General features: G+C 40.0%; 2 long non-coding RNA genes and 1 pseudogene across 2 annotated transcripts; all 3 read right to left on the bottom strand.

The window, feature by feature from the left end:
* Positions 1-9,061: 9,061 nt before the first annotated feature.
* Positions 9,062-9,346, bottom strand: LOC122656383. The gene is made up of 2 exons (XR_006332094.1): positions 9,241-9,346; positions 9,062-9,145 (listed from the first exon to the last, which is right to left on the bottom strand). It is a non-coding gene; the product is annotated as an uncharacterized LOC122656383 (long non-coding RNA).
* A 56-nt stretch (positions 9,347-9,402) lies between these two features.
* LOC122655217 lies at positions 9,403-10,090 on the bottom strand (annotated as a pseudogene).
* A 103-nt stretch (positions 10,091-10,193) lies between these two features.
* On the bottom strand, positions 10,194-19,680 carry LOC122656384. Its single transcript, XR_006332095.1, has 3 exons — positions 19,600-19,680; positions 19,478-19,497; positions 10,194-10,386 (listed from the first exon to the last, which is right to left on the bottom strand). It is a non-coding gene; the product is annotated as an uncharacterized LOC122656384 (long non-coding RNA).
* Positions 19,681-23,632: the final 3,952 nt, after the last annotated feature.

Here is a 23,632-nt window from a genome sequence, read left to right as displayed (position 1 = left end):
TATTTTGAAAGATATTTTCTCATCTATGGAAGGTTGAAAAATCAAAGATGCTTTGATTTTATTGCTTGGAGAAGATATCTACAAAGAAAAGGAAGCACAAGTTAGAATTAGAAATTTACTTTTCTAAAAATAGAAGGTTTATGTAAACAATATTCTCTTCTCTCCCTCTTTCTATTTTTTCTTTTTTTCTTGGGATTCAGGACATTGTAAAAGAGGAAGGAAAAGAGAATATTCTCTTTCTTAGGGAATATTTCTCCTACACTTCCCTCTTCTCTCTTCCCCTCTCTTCCCCCTATAAATACCCCTACCCTCTCCTTTGTAATGTTGTTCATTCACGTAGTGAAATTTTCTCTTCTCCTATTTTTGGCTTTAGTTCTTAGTTTGATTTCATAAGATTAGTTCTTTCAAGTTCTTAATTTTGCTTTCATAAGATTAGTTAATGGTTGTAATAGGATTAGTTTATGCTTTAATGTCTTCAATATGGTTGTAATAGTTTTAGTTTAAAGCTTCCTAGTCTAAGCTCCTATATTGATGACAAGACTTGGAGATTTAGAAGAGGAGGCCATGGTAAGTTCATGCAAGTGTTCATTCAAGCTTCTTCAATTAATCCGGTTCAAGCACATCTAGGTTTGCATTCTCTAAACTCTCAATCTCATTCTCCCTCTCCTCTATCTCAGTCTTTCTTCCTTCTTCTTCTTCTCCCTCTATTTCTTTTATTTTTCTTATGTGGTTACTTTGTTTATGTGGTTATCTTGTTTATGTGGATATGGATGTGTGGCTACATTTTTATTACTTCCAACTTGCGTTAGTATAGGATTTTATTTTAATTACTCCCAATTTGCGTTAATTGATAGGTTAGATGCTCATGTGTTAGGACGCCAACTTAATCCCGTAGATGCGTAATTTGTTAGATGCTTGTGAGTTAAGATCCGTTAGTTTAATTACCATTAATTTAGTAATTTAATTAACTTGGTTCACTTTGCATTACTTTTAAGATTAGTTAAATAGAGTGGCGTATATCTCCTCATGTTCAACCCGTAGCTACGATTGACCCGTTCGCTTGCGGTTTTATTTTAACTCAAACAGTGTTGTATGTAAGAGATCTACGTGATTAAGATATTTATTTAGTGATCCTACTTTTCTTTACTTTCATTTTGCACTGGTTGAAGAATACTTATGGGCTTACATTATGATTTCAAGTTATTGACAGTGTTCGATCTTGTGTCTCGGAAGAAGAAATAGTTTTGGGTAAATGGTCTACTCCTTGTTCAATTCAAATCTTGAAGAGAAACACATTTTACTTTTTTCTTGAGAATTTTATAATATTGTTGATTTTGCATTATGATTGATCTCAAATTCAAGCAACAAACTTCATTTCTGATTTGTTGTTGGACTCTTCTCTCCAAATGTTTGTACTTGCATGCTTTAAGACAACAGATATGATATGAAAAAAATGGGTCTAATATCTTCAATGAATATATAGGGTTTCTTCTTTGCAATTGCAATGATTCTGCATTCCATGCTTCTATCTTATGGATATTTATTCTTACGTAACTGCAAAGGAAGAACTTCCTAAAGTACAGAAAAAACACTTTGGATTTATAAGTACCGAAAGATTCATAATTATAAGACAGTATTGTTGATCTCAAGACATAATCTCCTTTAAAACTTTCCATGAACTCCCATCTCTTATCTACTCATTCTCCAAAATTCATTCCATGCTCTCTCTCTCTCTCTCTCTCTCTCTCTCACACACACACACACACACACTCTACGCGATCTCCTCCTCCCAAGTAACTTCTCTCTTCCAAAAACTCTCCCCCTCCCCCCAACAGATGGCCACACATGCAAATGCACGTGGATGTTTACTAGTATATATATATATATATATATATATACTAGTAAATATGCACGTGCAAATGCACATGTAAACATTTGTTAAGTGTGGGAAAATAAATTATTTTGATTTTATAAGCTAATGAGACTTTCTCAATGTGTAAAATAGTATCATGTGTTTGACTCTTACCTGATGCATATAATTAATCATTATGGTATAGAAAAATAAAAGCTATCTACCTAAAATGCAAAAAGAAAAATGAGAGCCAGTATAGTAGAAATAAATACACACTGTCGACTTGGGAGACAGAAATGACGATTGAGTTGACACAAGACTAAAGCATTTAAAAGATCATCCAAATCTTTTATCCATTGAAGACTGTTTTTTTTAAATAGGACGAAATATATTTCAGAAGAGAAATTAGCTAAGCTAAAATTTAGCAAAAAACTGGAAACTATGGCTTAACGCAAGAAGAGAAAGATTTATATTTTAAGACTTCCATTAATGTTTTGAAGTCCTGTAAAATTAGAACGTTCACTGTTTCCTTTTTGAACTGTTTATAGAGTGGAATATTTATTGTTCTAATACTACAACATATTTCTCTATTTCTTTTTAGATATTTTAGTAGTCCACAATTTGACAACATTTGAACCAAATAAAGTCCAATAATGTTTGACCCAATTAAGAAGTGAGTCCTCTATAGGAGGTCGGGAAGGCGCGTTTCAATCCATTTGAACCATCTTTATTGATTGCCTGAATTGGTTTGGTTATTTCCTACGTATTTTGATTTAGATATGATGAAGGCAAGAGACAAAAATATGAAAGATAGGAAGAAAGAAGAACCAACTTAATGACTCTCTCTTTCGGTAAAGTCTTCTTATATCAACATGATGTGGTCTTCAATTAAAGAAGAACCCCACTGTTTGAAAAGCTAGGGCTATGAAAGCCAACCACTGTCCATTATGAGATTCAATCTCTATTTGTGGCACTTTCAAATAGAAAGGAAAAGGGTTGCACCACCAAGGTCTGTTTGTTCAAACTGCTTGCTTGCATTTTATGGTAGAGCTTGTTGTATTGCATTTTATGGTAGTGTAAACACCTGATTTTTGTCACCCCTCCCTGGTGATGATGACACATGGAGTATCGACAACCTCTGTCTCATATACCAAGAAATAAAAAAATAAAAAAATAGACTGCCTAAACCCTGGTCCTTTGAGGTTGTGGCCTGACAGGGGCAAAATAGGAAATCACAAAAAAGAGAGAAGAAGAAGAAATAAACTTTAAGAAGGGGAGGGTAAAAAGGTAAAAATAGAAAAAAAAAACAAAAAAAAAGGAGAATGTGTGGACTTGGCCCATGCAAAAGCCCATTGGTGCCAAGTCCATAGAGAGATGCCACATGGCATCTGAAGGGAATTAAAAAGAAAGAGGTGGGTAAAATGGAGAAGACATTTAAAAAAAAATTTAAACCTAAAAGAGAGAAAAAGTAAAAGGGTAAAATACTTAAAACCCTAAAAAGAATGGGATATTTGCTTGAGAGGGTAAAACAGTAAAAAATCTAGTTTTAAATGCTAAAAGAGGAGAGAATTATGGGGGAAGAGCCGTCATTCTCTATGAAAAAAGGCGAGAGGACAGAATAAAGAGGAGAGAATTTTTCCAAAAAAAGGAGCATAACGAGGAAAGGAAAAAAAGACAGAGAGAGAGAGAGTGAGGAAGAAAAGAGAAAGGCAGAGAGAGCAAAGGAGTTTAGACAGTGAAGGAAGGAGGAAAACCGGAGAAGACTGAGAGTGAAAAACAGAGAGGAAAGGAGAGCAATGGCTGAGACAGAGCTTGCGAAACTCCCCTGAGCCGAGGAAGAAGCTTCTTCTCCACACCTCCTTCGTCTTCTTCTCCACTTCTCCTTCTTCAACTTTCGTTTTCTTTTTGTACCATTTCCCATCGATTCCCATTTCTATTTTATCCCATTGATCAAAGCTCCACCCATCACAACCGATTCCACTTCTTCTTCCATTGAAACCTATTTCTAAAAATCCCAACCGAAACCCCCATTCATTCCCTTAGAACCCATTTTCAGGACTGTGGAACCGATGGTGATGGCAAAGTGCAGCAACAGTAAAGCTCTGTGATCCTTGGTTGAAGCGTCCAGGGAGCCAATTCAAGTTGTTTTCCCTTTTTTTTTATTTTCTTTATTTTCATTTGTTATAATGTTTGTTTCTCTTTAAGTGGTCTGTAATTGATCCTCTCCCCTCACTATTCCCTGGTCTGTAATAATCCCCCACCCCCTTGCGTTCGACCCATCTCTGCTCTGCCCAAGATCGGTCCGGTGGCTTCACTTTTACTGCTGGCTCTGGTGTACAGGTAATCCTCTTCACTCTCTTTTAATTCATTTAGTCTATTCCTGTTGCTTTATTATATTTGGTTATTTTAGATTTGTTATCCTGCTTTGTTCTACCTGATTTATTTGGTTTAGTGTCCTCTTAAACATATCACCTGTTTCATGGTTTATCTCACTTTGATTCTGTCTACACGATGTGTTTGCTGTATCTTGTATTTGTTTATCATGTCTTTATTTTGAGTCTGATCCCTACCTTTGGATTGTATTCTCTCCTCCTTCTACTGGTCATGTTTCTGAATTTTTGTTCATGCATTTTGGTTTCTGTCCACTTGAATTCTCAGTCTTCTCTTAAGTTTTTAGTCCCATTTTGATGATTAAAAACAGATATGTGGCTGTTTGTGTTTTAGATGATTTATATTTGTTTTAACAAGATGGTGGTGTCCACAGATTTCAATACGGGTCTATGTTGTTCTGTTTTACTTGACTAATATCTGTTGCCATGTCCCCACCCTTGTTAGTCTCTTGATTAGTTCCAGCTTTAGTTCTAGCCATGACTGTGTTTTCTTGTTTTTGTTTTCTTCTTTTTCGTATATGGCATATTGGTTATTTCTTTAATTCACTTGTTAATGCTGTCCATGAGTTCGTGGTGTTTGTGCATCCCTTGATGGATTGGACCTGTGATGACCATTTCCTGTAGGCTAGGCCCATTCGGTTAGCTGTTCCAATGGCTTCTCTTTCTTTTCCCTAAAATTGAAAATATGCTGGCCAAGATAGCTAGTTTGAACATGGACTTTCTAGGGCCTATTTTTGCTGATCAATTCAGGAAAGTATTTATGGATCCGAACTGGCCCATTTGGAATAGATGTGGGCTTTGTGGATAATGGCCCACATGTTACAATTGGGCCTGGTCCCGGTTCAGACTTCCACTTGATAAATAGACAGATGAGGAAAGGGCTCGATCTATTGGAATAAATATAACCCAACTTATGGGCTTAGGTTCAATTTGGACCCCAATGTCCATAAATCAATCAATTTTAAATGTTGGGCTTAACCTGGTGGGCCCGGGGGATGAAATGACCCAAGCATGGTTTTCCTTTGGGCTAGTTTTGGGCCATTGTAGAATCTGGACCCATAAATTGGAAGTGTTAAATGGGTGTCGCTGGAATTGGGTCCTTGGATTGGACCATTTGATTTCTCTTGGGTTTCGACCTTTAGTCCAATTTAGGCCGTGTGGGAAGGTGTGGGCCCATTCCTTTGGGCCCATGAGTTTCTTTTAGCCCATAATTCAGGATATAAAACAAATAACTTCCCCATCTCTTTCGAATTCAAATCGGGGTATGGGATTCCAATTGAGTTTTTAAAATTATTTTGGGTAGAATATAGGGTTTCATGTGGTCTTTTAAGTTTTGGCCTAGATCGTGAGCATCCAAATATTGGCCCTACCATCCACCACGGGTTTGGGTGTGTGAGGAAGCGTGCCCACCAACGGGCCGAGTGGAATGCGGGATTTCCTTGGGACGTAGATGTATGATCTTTAGGACGGGAGTTGGGCTAGCCCGTCATCTAGCTCATGAATGTTGCGGAATCCTCATGATATGATCAGTTAAATTCCTTCTCCTTGCTCTTTGCTCCATGATTCATGCTATGTATTTAATATATCCTTGCATGTTGAGTGTATTGTTTGATTAGTATAATTTGTTGTGTTGATTTGATTCTCTTGATCACTTTAGGGAAGAATAACTTAGAAATTTGGTTTAGGTTGTAACCCCTGCACATAGATGCCTAGTCTTAGGTGCCCAGTTTAGGATGACCTAGAGTTAGAATAATTAGCCTTAGGGTTTGTAAGCCAGTTTATGCAAACGTGTGGTCAAAAGAAGGATGATCGGCTTTGGGCCGGGCAGACTGGGTGCCCAACACCTTCCCAGTTCGTAACTTGACACGTACCCATCACTTTGGTAGACTTTGACCTTATCCATTGAGTCATCAGTTGTTCCCCAGTGGAGAACATTTTATGGGTCCTAGACCCTTTCTAGGTGGCGGCTTCCTATTGACCCGTTTACCCTCTTAGGAGGGATTAGGGTCCTTGGCTTAGATTTCACCGGCGAGATTTCGGTTCGCATCGAGAACCCAACCCCTTGTCGGGGAAATTTTGGATTTTTCGGAATCCATGGTTCTTACAGGTAGGCCTCAAGTATTTTATGGAAAAGGGTTACTTCATCACTTCTTGGAAATTTTCAGATTATGAAAGTTGAATTCACTCACTGCCTCATTTTTTTTGTGCATCAAAATAAGGAACTGGTCTGTAGATTTTTAGAAGAAATTTGAATTGGAAAAAGTGATTCTCTTGAAATCGCAATTACATCTTGTAAAAAAAACTGTTATGAATGTGGATTAAGAGATAGATTAGGATTATTAGTTAGTTTTGGTGGTTAGTTAATTAGTTTGCTTAGTTGTTACTAAGGGTTGGGTTGGATTGTATTACCCTATAAATAGGGATTGTACCATATGCATTGGATATGGAATATGGAATAAGAAATAAAATAGTTCAGTCTCTCCTCCTCTGTCTTTTCCCCAGGAGTTCCCTCACTTACTTGAAATAGTGAGAAAATCCCCCTTCTATGGTTCTTGAATCCCTTTCTCAGATTCTAGAATCATAACATTGGTGCTTTCATTGATCCTCTCCTCCCCATTTTGTTACTTACAATGGGTTTGTTCACCGAATACAACAGATTGGTCCTCTGTTTACATTCATGGAAACAACGCGATCCAAATGCTCCGATCATCCAATATCTTGAAGACGAAATCTCCAAGGAGCAAGAGCGGATATATGGTATTGATCTTGATTCTTATTTTGCATCTCATGGAGCGTCAATGGCGCATTTGGGTCCTCAAGACGGTTCCACACCTGAGTCCATTTCCACTGCCATGGCTGCATTTTCATCCACCTTGTCGCTGTAGTTGCTGCCAAGGATGTTACCATTACAGAGAAGGTCGTGGATGATCATCACGTGCAAGAAATCCCTACAGCCAAGCTGTTTCCTTCTTCGGTTGCAGATTTGGGTGTCCAAGAGAAATTCTTTGACCAAGATCGGTTCTTAGAAGGCATATTGATCTTCCACAACGATTTTGCTCCTGTGAGTGTTGCGTAAGGACGCCAAGCCATCAACACTGTGAAGAATCCCAATTCCAGTGCCCCTTGGAATGATACTAGTGTTGTGACACCATTCTTGAACCAAGATTTCTTAGTTTTCTTGGTTTTTTTGCGCACTCCACCATGGCCACCACCGGTCAATAGGGAAATCACTTGCCTTGATTTCCATCATATGTGTGCGACAAGGAGAGCAGGGGCCTGGAACCCTTGGCCACCACCGGAGCCCCCACCTTCGACAGGAGTGCAAACCTCAGAGAATACCCAATCCAACCTGATCTCTGCTCTGCTACAATTTTCTCCAACACCGACTTGTTCTCTGTTCCGCCACCACCAGAGCCACTAGCACCGCTCTATTGTGACGGTGACCTGCGGTTCTACACCAAATCCGCCGCTCTGTTGCAGTTTTCATCGTCAATAGCCCCTGATTTCACTTCTCCTGCTCCAGCCTCGTATTCGCCAATTTTCTTAACATGGGTTCTCTTCCATGGCTATTAGTCTCTGAATATTTTTCTTCTCTGACGTCTTTTGGGTTGGGAAATTTGTTTATCTTATTTTTCTTTTTTTGGGAGATTTCTCATCTTCGATTAGTGATGGGATGTCGGTTTAGAACTGGAGGTCTTTTGACCATGATTTTATCGTCAAGGATTTCTTTAAACTCGAGGTCTTTGCATTCGAAGATCTTGAAGTCGAAGAGCGATTTCTTTCCGCGATCGGTTGAAGCTCTAATGCCATGGATGGTTTCTTTGGTGCTGATGTCGTGATTTCTTAGTTTTGTTCTCTACGCTTGCCTTCGACGACTCCACCACTGGATACATAGAAGAAGAAGATGATTTGAAGTGGATTCCAGCCCACGTTTTTGATGCTCTTAAGTCTTTCGAACCAGGTCTCATGGTGGTTAGGACAAGTGGATTGGCCAAGCTCATGCTGTGGGTGTCAATTCATATTTGTTTGTGGGTTCTCTATCTTCTTTAATTGGTTGTCTTCATTTGGAGTGGGAATGCCTTGTTGGTGGACTGGATTGCCCATTTCTTCTCATATTGGTTTGTGGGTTAGATGGTCTTTTTCCTCAACCTTGAGGACAAGGTTGTTTTGATGGGCCATGGAATGTTATGAATGTGGATTAAGAGATAGATTAGGATTATTAGTTAGTCTTGGTGGTTAGTTAGTTAGTTAGCTTAGTTGTTACTAAGGGTTGGGTTGGATTGTATTACCCTATAAATAGGGATTGTACCATATGCATTGGATATGGAATATGAAAAAATAAATAAAATAGTTCAGTCTCTCCTCTGTATTTTCCCCAGGAGTTCCCTCACTTACTCGAACTAGTGAGAAAATCCCCCTTCTATGGTTCTTGAATCCCTTTCTCAGATTCTAGAATCATAACAAAAACATTACACTGGCCTCCACCTTTCGAATACAAATATATTTTTAGGTTAGCATAAAAGATAAGCCCCCACCAGTAGAGGGGCCATGCAGCTGTTCAACAGAACTACTTGAACATGAACAGAAATCTTGGGGTGTTCAGGGCTTAGGGTTGTTGTTAGCTATTATCACATTAGATCGATTGTATTCTTCCATCTCCTTTTTGTAAGCCTCCATTGCTTCTGCTGCATTAACATTCCAAAGCTGTTTACCCGCTTCATTCAGCTCCTGTGTTACACAATCCACATTATCAATGAAAAATGCAGAATGTAAAGCATGGAAAGAAACCATATCCAATCACATCTATCCTGACTATACCTTCCATTTTACTGAAATCAGAGTATTAAGAGTGGAGTAGCTGGTGCCTGGTCTTTCCAGCAGAAGTTCCTTCCTCATTTCTTTCCTGTGGCCACAAAATAAGAACACCTCATTGAAGTTAACAAGATACATACTTAAAAATTAAATTGACCTGTGTCAAATGTTTTTTTAAAAAAATACCTGAAAAGAAAGAATGAAGAAGCTGGCTTCTTTGGCCTTTTGGGGTCTGAATTCTGTTCTTCCTTTTGCTTCTTCTTCTTTAGGCGGTTCTCTTTTGTTTTCTGTTAGTAAAAAGACCAACAATTGATCAGCCGGGAAGCTTCATGAACAAAATTTCACAGATCATATATGAATAGACTGATGAAATAAACCTTGATGATATTTTCTGCCTTCTCTTTCTTTTTGAGCAATTGTAAGACCTCCTGGTTTCTGAATTTTCATCTGCTCCTCTTCTTCCTTAATTATGAAGGCTTGCAGCTTCCTCATCCTTTTTCTGTTTGTATATCTCCATTTCCCTCAGATACTCTTCCTTCTGCTTTTTTGCCATCTGCCAGGTTCATAAATTTTAAAGAAAATCATCTATCAAGGATGAGAAACAGGCTCAAACAAGTCATGGCAAATCGATCTCAAGGATGAAATGAACCTCTTCATATGGTCCACGCTATTCTTCTGCCATGTTCTTTCATTCCTCTCCTGCAAGCTTGGCAATCTGCCAAACATTAACAAGGCAATGAGGTTAGTGAAGAATAATCCAAAAAAAATGAATCTAACAGGATGATGGGCTAGTCAAATACCTCCAAAATATTAATGTTATCTTGAAGCAGGGCAGCACGTCGCTCCTTCGAGAATAGGAAGAAAGTTGATAGAGGCTGCTTTGGCTTAAGAGGGTCCTTTTCTTTCCTGTTGATGGGTAGAAAGGAAATTGTAAGCAAATGTCTTATCGGATAGGAAAGAGCAAAGATAGGAGTCATTCATCTATCAAGGTTTACTTTGTCGTCTTGGTCTCTTTTTCTACTTCCTGTTGGACAAATTTAGAATGCGTTCAGTTTTTCGGAAGCTATTACAAACAGTGCAAAATACAATCCAGGTTTGGCTTACTCTAACCTGTTTGAACTGGTGATACTATTCAAGTAACTCCATTGTTGTCTTCTGCTTCTGTTCCTCCTCAAAAAGCTTCATTGCTTCATTTTCACGCTTCTCTTTTCCAATGATCTGTTGGTATGCTTCTTTGTCAGCCTGGTATTTTTCCTCGTAGGGCTTCTTCTCTTCTGGGTTGAGGTTCTTCCATTTTGATCCCAATATGTTTGAGATTTCTTTGAACTCTGACTTGTTGGACAAGTGTGTGTCCATCAAACCCGGTTCGGTCCGGTTCAACCTGGTTCACCTTTGTATTGAACATTTATACATTTTAGTTTAATATTGTCACATGCGATATAAACTTTTTGAGCATTATGTGTCCGTAAGTTATACTTAAAATGGTAGTCACGACTAGGGTTTGGGCTGGGCACCCTTATCATATGGTCGTCGCATTGGGTATGCCTAGACATGTGATGTCAGGGTACTAATGCGAGTGCTCACATGTTTGATGTGTGCATTGGCGAAGAATCTACTTTGTTGATTCCCTCATGTATTACTGCCAGATGTAAGAAGGGATAGACATGTGTCACCGACACCCTGTACCTGAGGGAACCCTGTCACTACAAAGTGTGATCGCATTCTTTGGTTCATCAATGACTGAGACTCAAGCGAGTTAAAGTCGGTGTTCTGGGAATGCGTGAACACTTTGTGGGTGAAGGAGTTATCCAACATGGTCACCACTGCCTGATTGGAGAACACCAAGATAGAGATTGTCTGTGCATGGTCGGATCAGAATCTGGATCCAGTACCATTTTGGAAATGGTTTTGCAGAATTTATTTTACATAAAATGATACATTATTTATAGTTATTTCAAATAAAGTGTTTTATCGAGTTTTGCGGGACCCGATCGGATGCACAGACGCTCTTATATGGACATGTATTATGGATTGGGGTTTGGCAGTACATGTGTACATGCCCTAGATTCCATAATGATGGTGTTGATTAGTGGGGGGGTTGTATATGATAAATTGTTATCATATAGGGAGTTATTTGGAATTTGCTAATTTAATTGGCTCTTTATTTAATTAATGGATTTGGTGCTAATTGTAATTATCCATTAATAATTAAATAAAGAATCTAATTAATACTTTCCCTATTAGATTCTGCTTCTTCACCTGTGTAGCACTTTGAGTTTAAACAGAACTGCCAGACTGAGAGAGAGAGAGAGTCAAACTCTCACTAGGGCTCTATTAAACCTATCTAGGATTTAATTAAACCCTATTATTATAAATAGGGGACCATAAAACATAGAAGAGAGGAGCTCTCCACGTTTTTGGAGCAGACACTCTCTCTCCTACATTTTTGGTTTCTCTCTCTCCCTCTTGTGATGTCTCTTCTTCTTCTTGCTTCTCTCACCTGTGTTTGAGAGTTAGGGTTTGTGAAACCCTAGATCTATGCTGAGGAGTTTGAGGGCATCTGGGATTGGCGTGTAGAACCTTGGTAGCACCATTGGAGGTTCAGATCTGTTTGCTTGGAGCGCTCATTGGAGGAAGAACCACTGTCTATTGGAGGAGCAACACTTGAGGCTCACCAGGTTAGCGATTCTTTATTAATTCCTTACGTTCATTGATTATTAATATTTATGGGATGCGAAAGAAACTCGAATCGATTATTTTCGCTGCGCATTCGAGTATGGGATGGATCCCTCTTGCCATGTGATGGACTAGAGACGAGTTTCTCCGTCCCTATTGTGATAATTAATTTTATGGAATGCAATAGGGAAGGAGAAACCCTAATAGGGATGCACCAGGGTTCCCATGGGCGACCATGGGAAACCCTAAAATTAAAATGGGGCACCCATGGAACACCATGGGCTAACCTAGGGCGTGCAAAACCCTAAAGATAAATATCTTGGTCTCCCTAGAGAACCATGGTTTGATCCCTGGATCGTTGTTTGGCCAACAGTGTGGTATCAGAGCCACCTTTCCCACCCATGAATATTAGATAATTAATGGTTAATATGATTATCATGAGTGGGATGCAAGTTGACACATGGGTGGTTAGGATATGGTTGTTGTAACAACCTTCCCATGTGCACATGGGTAGTTACAAGGTTGTTAGTGTAACAACCTACCCATGTGATGATGGACTTGGTTTGTTTTGTTTATTCCAATTATTGAAGCATGTATCCAATTAGGTTGTGATTACTAATTTTTATTTTAAATTTTTTTAATCATGTTCTATATGTGGGGGGGGGGGGGAGCGCAAGCTGCCAAGCCTCTACGCATGCCCTTCCCCATGAACCTACCCTTGTGCGCATCCCCTTGTGGGCTGCTACCTACGGGCAGCAAGCTTGCGGGCTGCTGTCCGTGGGCTTTAGCCTACGAGTAGCAGGCCTGCGGCCTGTAGCCCAAGGCTGCTGTCCGTGGGCCCTGTGCCTATGGGCTGCACAGGGAGTGCCTGCAGCCTGCGCAAGTGGGCTGCATGCACCCCCCTTGTTTTCCCTCTAGTTTAACAAAAAAAAAAAAAAAAAAAGATTTTTCAAAACATAATTTTATTATTTTGTTTAGTTTTTGGAGGATGATGATGGATGAAAAGATTCCCTCTTTACCCACTTGCAATTAAAATGCGATTTTAATTTTATGGGCTTGGATATATGATATCACATGCGATGTGGTGGTTCAATAATTGAAGGAATCCATGTTTTAATTTTTGGTTCACTTGCTTTAATGCCCATGCATGAAATTATATTATGATGTGATTATGGGAATGACATTCTAATAAATGGATGGATTGTTTATGCATATGATACATGGGGTTATGGGTGGATGTGATGCTTCTCTCTCTTTCTCTCTCTCCCCCTTTCTTTTTAATAAACAAATGTACTCCATCCCATGGGCAACCCAAATAGTGGGTTGGTTTCTCCATGCGGGGTTTCTTTATTATTATGCAAAGGAAAGCGTATAGAATTTTTCTAGGTTTCCATTGTAATTTTAGAGGAGTTAGGACTCCCAGGGCATGTAGATGGTGATCCACATGTGGCGCTTAAAGCTTATGGAGATGCAAGTCACCTACTTTGAAGACGTGATCGGGCGGAGGAGATGATCGAGGCGTGGCATCCATGGCATGATAAATGCACCCAAAATTATTAGTTTTATTTTTATTGGGAGGATTCTTTAATTACTTCTGATAAAAATGTCGCCATCCCATAATCACTTTTAATTAATGTTGATTAATTATGTTGTTTAAACCTATCCATGTATGTGAGAGTTAATTAATCCCTCTTTATTCACAATACATGTATGATATGGACTAGTCTTAATCGGTAGACATGTCCATGGCCTCTTATTGAAGACAAATGTAGAAAATGTGTGACATGACCCCGCATAAGTCGACAGGACATTGCCAGGACCTCTATCACGCATTTATCTATATTTACCTCCATCTAGATACGTTAGGGTATGGATAGTGAGAGGGTACTGCGATAGTGGGCCATCTTTCATGATTCCATGATTCTAACTAATGCAATAGGTAAGTACATGACTTGGGTGTATGTCAGCCGACAGAATCTGGACATGATACCCAGGTGGCCGAAAATATTGGAAGCCCATGAGGCGGACAACTTAGTCCACACTATCATGGTGTGTATAATGACTCCCGACAGGGTAAGTTATGCATGCAAGGGTTGTAGGTATCCAATTCATCTTTTGGGTTATGAGGAAAATCCAAATCATGAAAGACCATTGATGTGTGTGCTCAATTTATTATTTTCAATGGTCATTAATTAGCATGTGATTATTTACTTGTGCATGTGTAGATTAATATACGATGGCTGTTGTTAATTCCAACCTGTTAACACTCATTAGCGAATACAAACTTAATGGTACAAACTATGTCGATTGGTACCGGAGCATTAAGTTACTCCCGATCGTTGAAGGATCAGATATGTTCTAGATGAACAAGTTCCTCCTCAACCCGACCCGAACGATTTTGAGGCAAATGAAGAGATGCAAGGGTTCCTCATGAGGGATTCCAAGGCATCACTCTATATCCTAGGGTCGTTGGAAAAATTAGTTGTAGACTCAGTCAAGGATATACGCACTGCTGGGGTAAAATGGATAAGCTTGCTGAATTGTTCAACAGGCAGTTGACACACGCGCATTCTGATGCGGTGAGTCAAATCCATAACTCCAAGATGTCTCAGGGGACTCCAGTGATGGATCATGTAATGAAAATGATCAATCTGTTTAAAAAATTGAAATCCATGGGGACTGATTTCAGCCTGCGATACAAGATTGATGTGATCTTAGCGTCACTCACTTCTGCCTACGCACCTTTTAGGATGTCCTACAAGATGTCCGAGAAGGAGATGGAGCTCACCGAGCTTGCTAATGCACTGGTAGAGGCTGAAGCGTCATTGAAAAAGGACAAGGCTGAGGTCAATGCAACTGAGGTAAAGCCTTCTTCAAATGGGAAGAAGAAGAAAAAGGGAAGTAAGGGCAAGACCCTGAAAGCCAAGGGTGGGAAGTCTGGCAATAAAGGCAAAGGCAAGTGCTTCTATTGCAAGAAGGAGGATCACTGAAAAAGAAACTGTCGTGCTTACCTGGCAACTTTGAGAGACAAGAAGCGGGATGAAACAGAGGCTGCTAAAGAAGGTACATGTGATGTTCACGTTGTTTATGAGTCTAATTTGTCTTTTGAACCGACCAATTCTTGGTTGGTGGATAGTGGATCCACTGTTCACATTTGCAATGATTTGCAGGGGTTCAAGGAGACAAGGAACCTGGAAAGAAATGAAGTGCGTCTTCGGATGGGCACTGGAGCTGAGACCATGGCGTTGGCTGTGGGAACTTTTATTTTAAATTTTAGTTCTGCTAGTTTAGTTTTAAAGGATTGCTATTATGTACCCTCTTTCAAGAGGAAGATAATTTCAGTTTCAAAACTTGTTTTGGACGGATATAGTTTTTCCTTTAATTCTAAATTGATTATTCGTTTTAATAATTCCTTTGTGGCATTCGGATATATGCAAAGTGGTTTGTATTTTCTAGATTGCCCTATTAGAACGAATGTTGTTTCAAATGTTGATTTGAAACAGAAAGCAGCTCCAGTGAACTCAACATATCTGTGGCATCTAAGATTGGGTCACATTAATGTGGACCGAATCAGTAGATTGGTGAGGGATGGGCCCTTAGAGAGTCTGAGGGTGGAACCATTCCCCACCTGTGAGTCATGCCTTCAGGGCAAAATGACCAAGAAATCCTTTAGCAATAAAGATGCTAGAGCCACAGATCTGTTGGAGTTGATACACACTGACGTGTGTGGACCCATAAACATACAAGCAAGATATGGGTATGGGTACTTTATCACGTTCATCAATGATTACTCTAGATATGGTTATATATACTTGATGCATAGGAAATCGAAAGCCTTTGATAAATTCAAAGAATTCCAAGCCGAGGTCGAAAGACAGCTCGATAAACACGTCAAGTCCTTACGATCAGATCGTAGAGGGGAGTATCTATCGGATGAGTTTAAAGAACATCTCATATCCCAAGGGATAGTTAGTCAGCTAACTAATCTAGGCACACCACAACAAAATGGTGTATCCGAACGACGCAATCGGACCTTATTGGATATGGTCAGGACGATGCTCACTTATAGTGAGCTGCCTCTTTCTTTCTTGGGGTACGCTTTAGAGACGGCGATATATATCTTGAATAGGGTTCCATCTAAGTCTGTAGCCAAGACACCCTTTGAGTTGTGGAAAGGGTGAAAGCCCAGTATTCAACACCTTAGGGTATGGGGTTGCATAGCACATGTGCGAAAGCAACAGATAGACAAGTTAGAATCCAGGACTTCGAGATGCTATTTCTTAGGCTACCCTAAAGGCACGATAGGCTATTATTTCTATGACCCAGTTGACCAAAAGGTCATTGTAAGTAAACATGTCACATTTTTGGAGGAAGAAATGATGACCCAGAGGTTCGAACCAGTAGTCATAAAAGAGCTATCAGATGGCTCAGAAACGTCACTTCCAGAAGTGAGACCAACTGACATACCCGCTGAAATACCAACACCTGAGGAACCTCGACGCAGTGGGAGGACTATTAGACCACCCACCAGGCTAACTCTTCTAACCGAAGAGGAAACAGTGGAAGAGTTCCACATGGTATCGGTTGAATCGGATGATGATCCGATGATATACTCTGAGGCTCTAAAGGATGTTGATGCCACTAGGTGGCTGGAAGCAATGCGCTCTGAAATCGATTCGATGCATTCCAACAAGGTCTGGACTCTAGTCGATCCACCACTTGGCGTCAAGCCGATTGGATGTAAATGGATCTTCAAGAGGAAGAAGGGCACAGATGGAAAGGTCGAGAGATTCAAAGCGAGACTGGTGGCAAAGGGTTATACCCAAAAAGAGGGTATAGACTATGAGGAAACCTTTTCACCAGTAGCGATGATGAAATCCATCAGGATTTTATTGGCTATCGCAGCACACTTTGATTATGAGATCCGCGGATGGATGTGCGATGCATTTCTAAATGGGTTCCTTCAAGAGGAAATCTACATGGAACAGCAGAGGGTTCTCTTCCTTGGAGGAAGAAAGAAAGGTGTGCAAATTGCAGAGGTCCATTTATGGGCTGAAGCAGGCTTCCAGGAGCTGGAATATCAGGTTTGATCAATCAATCAAATCATTTGGTTTTGATCAAAACATGGATGAACCATGCGTTTACAAGAAGATCAGTGGGAGGGCAGTATGTTTTCTTGTTTTATACGTAGATGACATATTGCTGATTGGTAACGATGTAGGATTCCTTTCATCAGTAAAACAGTGGTTATCCACAACGTTTTTGATGAAAGACCTTGGTGAAGCTAGCTATATCCTTGGGATTAAACTCGTAAGAGATCGCCAGAAAAGGATGATAGGTTGTCATAGGCTACCTATATAGACAAAGTCCTGGCCAGATTTAGTATGGAGAACTCCAAGAGGGGAAGTGTTCCCTTCAGACATGGAGTCAGTCTTTCCAGATCTCGATGTCCTCAGTCTCAGACGGACATTGAAGAGATGAAGAGGATTCCCTATGCCTCAGCAGTAGGAAGTCTAATGTACGTTATATTGCGCACGAGGCCGGACGTCTGCTATGCAGTAGGTATTGTGAGTCATTACGAGTTTAATGAGTGGAGGTGCCATTGTATGGAGGAGTACAAAATAGAAATCTACAGCCGATCCCTATTTTTATGAACACCGTGCATCATGTGATGCGGCTAATAAGGTGTTTGGGTTAGGAAGTTCCTAACATTTCTGGAGTAGTCCCTGATCTTGTCAAGGGCCCTATTCCCCTGTTATGTGACAACAGAGGGGCCATTGCACAAGCTAAGGAGCCTAGGGCTCATTAGAGGAATAAGCACGTGCTGCAGAAGTATCACCTCATCAGAGAGATTATCCAGCAAAGTGACGTGAGTATCTCCAAAGTGGACATAACTAAAAATGTGTCTGATGCCATGACAAAGGGTTTGTCACCAGGAGTGTTTGAGAAACACATGGAGGGCATGGGTTTAAAATGTATGGGGAATTGGCTTTGATGTACAAGTGGGAGATTGTTGGACAAGTGTGTGTCCATCAAACCCGGTTCGGTCCGATTCAGCCCGGTTCGGTCCGGTTCAACCCGGTTCACCTCTGTATTGAACATTTATACATTTTAGTTTAATATTGTCACATGTGATATAAACTTTTTGAGCATTATGTGTCCGTAAGTTATACTTAAAATGATAGTCACGACTAGGGTTTGGGCTGGGCACCCTTATCATATGGTCGTCGCATTGGGTATGCCTAGACATGTGATGTCAGGGTACGAATGCAAGTGCTCACATGTTTGATGTGTGCATTGGCGAAGAATCTACTTTGTTGATTCCCTCATGTATTACTGCCAAATGTAGGAAGGGATAGACATGTGTCACTGACACCCTGTACCTGAGGGAACCTTGTCACTGCAAAGTGTGATCGCATTCTTTGGTTCATCAATGACTGAGACTCAAGCGAGTCAAAGCCGGTGTTCTGGGAATGCGTGAACACTTTGTGAGTGAAGGAATTATCCAACACGGTCACCACTGCCTGATTGGGGAACACCAAGATAGAGACTGCTCATGCATGGTCGGATCGTAATCTGGATCCATCACCGTTTTGGAAATGGTTTTGCAAAATTTATTTTACATAAAATGATACATTATTTATAGTTATTTCAAATAAAGTGTTTTATCGAGTTTTGCAGGACCCAATCAGATGCACAGACGCTCTTATATGGACATGTACTACGGATTGGGGTTTGGCAGTACATGTGTACATGCCCTAGATTCCATAATGATGGTGTTGATTAGTGGGGGGGTTGTATATGATAAATTGTTATCATATAGGGAGTTATTTGGAATTTGCTAATTTAATTGGCTCTTTATTTAATTAATGGATTTGGTGCTAATTGTAATTATCCATTAAATATTAAATAAAGAATCTAATTAATACTTTCCTATTAGATTCTGCTTCTTCACCGTATAGCACTTTGAGTTTAAACAGATCGCCGATCGAGAGAGAGAGAGTCAAACTCTCACTAGGGCTCTATTAAACCTATCTAGGATTTAATTAAACCCTATTATTATAAATAGGGGACCATAAAACATAGAAGAGAGGAGCTCTCCACGTTTTTGGAGCAGACACTCTCTCTCCTACATTTTTGGTTTCTCTCTCTCCCTCTTGTGATCTCTCTTCTTCTTCTTGCTTCTCTCACCTGTGTTTGAGAGTTAGGGTTTGTGAAACCCTAGATCTGTCTTGAGGAGTTTGAGGGCATCCGGGATTGGCGTGTAGAACCTTGGTAGCACCATTGGAGGTTCAGATCCGTTTGCTTGGAGCGCTCATTGGAGGAAGAACCACTTTGTCCTATTAGAGGAGCAACACTTGAGGCTCACCAGGTTAGCAGTTATTTATTAATTCCTTCTGTTCATTGATTATTAATATTTATGGGATGCGAAAGAAACTCGAATCGATTATTTTCCGCTGCGCATTCGAGTATGGGATGGATCCCTCTTGCCATGTGATGGACTAGAGACGAGTTTCTCCGTTCCTATTGTGATAATTAATTTTATGGAATGCAATAGGGAAGGAGAAACCCTAATAGGGATGCACCAGGGTTCCCATGGGCGACCATGGGAAACCCTAAAATTAAAATGGGGCACCCATGAGACACCATGGGCTAACCCAGAGCGTGCAAAACCCTAAAGATAAATATCTTGGTCTCCCTAGGGAACCATGGTTTGATCCCTAGACCGTTGTTTGGCCAACATGACTGTGGGTTCTCTTTCTTTACCTATATCAACATCCCCGGAGAAATCAAGCAGGAAATTGCTAAATATGAGAAATCAAGCAGGAAATTGCTAAATATGTGAAGCTATTTCTTCCCCGTGTTTACCTCGTTCCATTGGTCTCTACACCAGAGGACATAAGTTGGAGATGGCTTTTTGATGACTGGGCCTGCCGCCTTCTTTCTCTTAATGTTCTTTTCTTGCTCCTTTTCTCGCAGAGATTGAACCAGGGGAAAGCTCTACATGAAATAAACAGAGAGAGGAGTAAAGATCAAATATGAAATCAAGATCAAGTGAAAACTAAAATTAACCCCAAAAAATAAAAATGGCAATCAACAGGGCGTACCACCGTGGGTTTGAACTCCTTCAATTTATGTATCAACTCCAACTGTAGCTTCTCCTGCTCTCTTCCACGGTTTTCAAGTTCTTCCTCTTTCTGCTTCAACATCTCGTCTCTGACTTTCAAGAGCTCTTCAGTCTTCTCCTTGTCAAGGCGCATCTGCTCAAGCTTTCCTTGAATTTCTTGCAACTCCTTCTCAAATGATTGCTCGGATTCCTTCGCCTTCTTGGTTTGCTTGCGTGATCGAGGCTAAGACAAGTGTGCACTGTTCTCTTTACCGTCATCATCTACGACTGATGGCAAAGGAGAAGCAGAGGGTTGAGAAATCTTTCCGGCCAAGATGTTTCGTCGAGAGGGAGAGTAATAAGAAGGGGCTTTGAGACGTGAGAGGGTTTGAGATTGGGAGAGGGAAGATCGTGGAGAGGGAGAGTAATAAGAAGGGAAAGTAAAAAAGAAAACTTTAGGAGAAAGATTTTTGTTTTTGGGGGAGGGGGGTTAATAACTGTAGAAGAGAATTATGAGAGATAAAAGAAAGAGATATGGTAAGCGAAGATATCTAGTGTGGAATAGTTGAAGTCAATTTAGAGTTACCAAAAAAGATTGAGTTTGTCAAAAAAAATTATCATAAAAAATTGAGGGTAAGGGTACCTAAGATTATGAAATTATTAAAAAAAATGACATAAAGATAAAGAATTGAATAATAGAATTTTAAATAAGAACGAAAGGTAGAATAGGTAACTGACAGATTTGCCACAACGTGCTTTTATATAATAGTATGATAGTATGATATATATATATATATATATATATATATATGGATTGATTTCTTCTTTTGATACCGTGTGGGACCATCTTCACCTGCAAAGAACCACTCCCCTCCCGTTATCCCCGATTTGGCTCTTGTCCTGCAGTGGCGTGAGCTAGAGCGTCCAGCCCAGCTAAATGACAGTAAAAACAGGGGTGGGATGGTCATTTCACAGGTGGGTCCCATTTGGGCCCCACATGTGAAATGACCATCCCACCCCCTATTTTTGGGTGGTTTCCATGGGCTGGACGCTCCAGCTCCCGCCAATGCAGGACAGGAGCCAAATCCCCTTATCCCCAATTCATAAATAAATAAAGGGAAATTTACACATACCACCCCTGAGGTTTGACGAAAGGATATTTTCACCCCCCAGTTTTGGAAAATTCTGCGTACCCCCCTGAGGTTTGCAAACGGTAACAAATAAGCCCATTTCGTCAATTCATGACTAACACTATTAAAAATTAGACTTGAACTGACAGAATTGCCCTTCTAAGAAAAACCCAAAAAAACAAAAAAAAAAAAAACCAAAACCTGCAACTCATCTTCCCCAAAATCGATTGAGGAAGATGAGTTGCAACCATCCTAGCACCCCCATTGATTCGTTAAAATGTTTGTCACTCAATCACTCCTCTTTAACCTCTTTGCCTGAATCGAATCATTACCATCTTCACCATAACTCTCTGCTCCACCCTCAAACTTTTACCCTAAACTCTGATTTGTTCACCATCACTCCCACGAATCGTGTCAAACAAAGGGTGTGAATCGAGGTCGAAGTAATTCTTGCCCAGGACCTTAAACGCTTCGAAGCAACAGTAGGACATATCAATGTGCAAGTCCATGCGATCACTCCTTATGAGAGCTGGATCCAGTTCCTCAACATGGTTTGTGGTGAAAACGATGATCTGTTCTTCGCCCGCAAGTAGACTAGAGACCGTCTATGAAGTTGAGAAGTCGAACCCTAACCTGCAACTAAAACCTTTTTCACCCCTTCTTTACCTCTTCTGCTTCTTCTTCTAAAACCTAATCGAATTTTAGGGCAGCAACTAAGAATTAATGAACTACTATAGTATTCTTAGGGCCTTTAATGGGTTCCGTTTCAAATGTCTTGTTCCGCAACCATTGACCCTCCCTTGTCCCTGCTCCACAAAGAATAGTTTTAACGACACTAGAGCTTGTGCAACCTAGATTGTAAATTTTAGAATTTACTACTAGTCATTGTGTATTAGAGCATACGCCAGAGGAGCAATGATTCTTTGGAGAGAATTTCCTGTAAAAAAATTCCTTCCATGCATCCACGAACAATGTGTCTTCTTTTTCGTGGACCCATGGATACCTAAGCATTCTGAATACCATTTTTCTTCTCTCTCTCTCATGTCTAGTTTTTTCAATATCTCTCTAGTAGATTTGACACCATACAAATCCAAGTCTAAAACCTGCAACTCATCTTCCCCAATTTGATTGGGGAAGATGAGTTGCAGGTTTTTTTTCCTTTGTTAATTTTGTCCATTCACCTCTTTCTTCTTTTAGGTTCTTCTTAGAAGGGATATTCCGTCAGTTCAAGTCTAATTTTTAACAGTGTTAGTCATGAACTGACGGAATGGGCTTATTTGTTACCGTTTGCAAATCTCAGGGGGTACGCAGAATTTTCCAAAACTGGGGGGTGAAAATATCCTTTCGTCAAACCTTAGGGGTGGTATGTGTAAATTTCCCATAAATAAATAAATTTGATTTTCTCTTTTGATTTTTTTTTTTTTTTGGGGACAAGAGACTAAATTTATATTAAAGAAAATCAGTAGAGGAGGATCTCCCGCTGAGGAAAGTCATATTTACAAGAAAAGGAGGTGGATTAGGCCACCAGGTTTTAGATAAAGCAAACTTAGAAGCTCCTGCTGCAAGGAAGTGAGCTTCCTTATTCAAAGATCTAGGGATAAAACGAAACTCAACGTTTATAAAACTTGAGGAAATACATAAAATGTCCTCCACAATGGAGAGTGTAGCCCAATCAAGGGAGGATGGGATCCCGTTAAGAGAGCTGACAAAGGCCTAGCAATCTGAGAATAAAACCAGGTTTGAAAAACCCAAGCTGCTAGCTAGCAGTAATGCATCACGGACACTTTCTGTCTCCATAGATGCTGCTGAGAAACTCGAACCAGCCTTGCATTTAGCCGCAATGAAACGCTTAACTCCATCGAACAGAATTAACCCCCTTCCACCTTTCATTGACTTGCTGTTCCATGCCACATCAGTGAAAGCCAGTACAAAAGTTGGAGAAGAAATAGGCAGGCTGAAATCAAAAGACAAGCAATAGGAAGAAGGATTATTATCGGGCAAATGAGGATTAGGAAATCGGCTTATACCTAGTCTACCTTCTTCCACAGTATGATTAAAAGCTTTGATGGTGGCAGTAAGATTCGGATTTTCAAAGTTAAATACTACCTTATTTCGGGTTTTCCAGATTTGCCAAAGAAGAGATGACCATTGGATATAATAGTCGCGTTGGTTTGGAATATCCCTATACATATCAAACAAGAAGCAAATCCAATCTTTAAAATCATTACCTTGAAAGGAAGATGTGTCCAAACGGAAAGGGGAAGCCAACCAACATGAAGAGGCAAAAAAACACTGAAACAAAGCATGCACAATAGATTCCTCATCCAACTGACAAATGGGGCATTTAGCATTATGGGTGATGGATCTAGTAAAAAGTAATTGATTAACAGCTAAAGCATTCACACATCTCCATAAAAAGAGTTTCATTTTTGGCAAAATGTCTAATTTCCAAAGTTGTTTCCAAAACAAAGAGTTTGATGCTGAAGCACAACCAGATCTATTTCTAACAATGTTAGAATTCAAAGCTAAGTAATATGCAGACTTTACTGAAAACTTACCATTTTTGGATGGATCCCAATACCATAAGTCTGTTGAAGGAGATATAGGGATAGGGATTTGCAGAATAGCTTGAGCTTCCCTATTCACAAAAGAAGAGCAAATCAGA

This window comes from Telopea speciosissima, chromosome 3 (genome assembly GCF_018873765.1).
Source record: "Telopea speciosissima isolate NSW1024214 ecotype Mountain lineage chromosome 3, Tspe_v1, whole genome shotgun sequence".
Lineage (NCBI taxonomy): Eukaryota > Viridiplantae > Streptophyta > Magnoliopsida > Proteales > Proteaceae > Telopea > Telopea speciosissima.
Note: the sequence above shows the minus strand (reverse complement) of the source record. Positions and strands in the feature narration are given on the sequence as shown.